Source organism: Musca domestica, unplaced genomic scaffold (genome assembly GCF_030504385.1).
Source record: "Musca domestica strain aabys unplaced genomic scaffold, Musca_domestica.polishedcontigs.V.1.1 137, whole genome shotgun sequence".
NCBI classification, from domain to species: domain Eukaryota; kingdom Metazoa; phylum Arthropoda; class Insecta; order Diptera; family Muscidae; genus Musca; species Musca domestica.
In genome coordinates, this window is record NW_026712187.1 from 383,250 (window position 1) to 386,065 (window position 2,816).

Consider the following 2,816-nt stretch of genomic DNA (forward strand, 5'->3'; position numbering starts at 1 on the left):
ACTATTCGGACTGATATTACACGTTTGGTGCACAATAAAAGGCAAATCGGACGAAGATATATACTTGGGAGCTATATCTAAATTTTGACCGATTGAACCCAATTTCAATAGGGTTCGTCCTTGGTCCAAACAAATGACTTGTGCAAAATTTCAACTGGATAGGGCAATAAATGCGAACTGTACCTTGTTTACAAAAATACATGGACAGACGGACGGACGGACGGACATGCATAAATCGACTCAGAATGTGATTCTATGCAGATCATCAAAAGGAACTATGGGTCTATCTCGTTTCCTTTTGCCTGTTACAAACAAATGCGCAAAGATATAATACCCTGACCACAATGTGGTGTAGGGTATAATCAGCTGCAGTTTTTAATCAATTATTTAAATCAACAACCCTACACTTGAAATTCAGTCTTTGTATTATATAGGTTTTATAAAAATTATAAATTCATATTCAGTCATTATACCCTCCACCTTGAAAAGGAGGGTATATTAACTTTGTCATTCCCGATATTCGATATTTTGATGATTTTAGCCACATTTTACAGGGATTTGTATAAAAATTGGTATTTATAGTTCGCAATGGGTTCTAGCTCCGGTGGCGGAACATAGTATATATCGGACCACGTACCCCCACATAACGGTATTTCACGATATTCGGTATTTTGATGATTTTAGCCACATTTTTCCACGGATTTATCTAAAAATTAGTATTTGAAGTTCGTGGTGGAATATTGCCACATTTTCCACGGATTTGTCCAAAAATTAGTATTTGTAATTCACAATGGGTTCTAGCTCCGGTATCAAAACATTGAATATCTAGGTCTACGTTTTCGTATGACCATCATATAACGGTACCTCACTATATTCGGTATTTCGATGATTTTTGCACACTTTTTTTCACGGATTTGTCTAAAAAATGGTATTTGTAGTTCGTGTTTGGTTCCAGCTATGGTGGTAGAACATTGTACATATAGGGTCACGTTTTCGTATAGCCCCCACCGATACCCACCGATATTCGGAATTTTTATGGTTTTAGTCACACTTTTTACGGATACCCACCGATATTCGATATTTTTATGGTTTTAGTCAAACTTTTTTACGATAATCGTTCCACCCTTCTGGTACCTCCCCCACATAAGGTCGAACTTTACAAAGAAAATATTTTACTGCACAGAGAGAGAGAGAGAGAAAGGCTAATCTGATTTTGCTCAAATTTTGCAAATCCTAATATCTGCATCAGTTACAGGACAGGCGCGAAAATTGACAATATCGGTTCACTTCATCAAGTACCTCCCCCATAAAGTGTCAAAATTTTGAATAGTAATAACTCTTATAAAATGCGATGTAAGATTCCGATTGTCTGCACATTACATACATCACAATATTTTTATTAGCCCAAGGTCTGGTGTGAAGATGGTATATATCGGTCCACTCCTTCCGGTGCCTCCCCCGCAAAGGGCCAATATTTTGAATACCTATCAAGCTCAGAGACGCGAATCTAACAACCGATTCCAATCAGACCTGGCACAGCATAATATTAGTATCAACACACGATCTGTTATAAATATGGTAGGGATCGGACCATTTCTTCTGGTACCTCCCCCACATAGGGTTCAAGATTGAAAAAAAATGAATAAAGCGATCATAAAATCCGAAATAAGCATCCAACTCTCTTCAAATTTCACATAGCTGCTGTATTTGAAAGCATTAGTTCGTCCTCCATCTGAGAGAATCAATAGTTGTGAATACATTGTGAATACTGGAGCTTCGACTCACTGCTCCACAGAACTTTGCCTCACTGTTCCGAAGGAGCTTCAATTTTCCAACCGAAATCTAGAGTGGTGACGTAGAAGTAATTGTAGACCCTAGCATAACCCAATTATCGCCGATACAACGAGTTCCCGAACCAAACGCCTATACACCAAGTCTCCAGTATCCTATCGACCGAACACCCGAAGTACATTTGCCAAAGTCCCTGATTATCTTCTAATCGTCTACTCTTGGATTGGGTAATACAGGGTGTGATAAAAAAACAGCAACAAAGTCAAAGGCCACAATTTTTATATATATTTTTAAATTTTTTTTGAAAGAAATCAAAAAATTTCGGAATAGCATCAAATTTTCGAATATGTTTAGATTTGTTCGAAATGGTCACCTTTGGCACGAATTATGGCCTTCAAACGGCCAACGGAACCGTCACACGCTGCCCGAATGTTGCTCTGCGGCATTTTGGCCCATTCCCGGCGAAGCGTGTGCTTGAGGTGATCGTCACTTCGGTATTTTTAGTGCCAACCTTGCTTTCCAAAATACTCCAGACACAATAGTCCAACCGATTGGTATCCGGAGATTTTGGTGGTCATTGTGCGCTGGAAATAAAGCGAGGAACCTCATTTTGTAACCATTCTTGGGTGGTGCGTGCTGAGTGCGATGGCGCTGAGTCCTGTTGGTATGTCCAAGGTCTGCGGTCAAAATGTTTGCTTGCCCAAGGCTTTAATACACCCTACAGAATATTTTCGCGATAATATTCGGCATTTATTCTGATGCCACGGTCGATTAATACGAGTGGAGAGCGATCATTGGCTGTTATGGCGGCCCACACCATCACCGTGCCCGGCGCTTGAGTTCTGGTGGCCAGCCGAAAGTGCCCATTTTCAGCTGACCTCTTTGGCAAGTAAACACGACCATTTTGTTTGTTTACAAACTGCTGGACAACGAATGTTTTCTCATCGGAAATAAATCAAATTCGGCAGTTCACCATTTTCGGCCATGCGAAGCAACGCTTTAGCTATTTTGAGTCTATTTTCTTT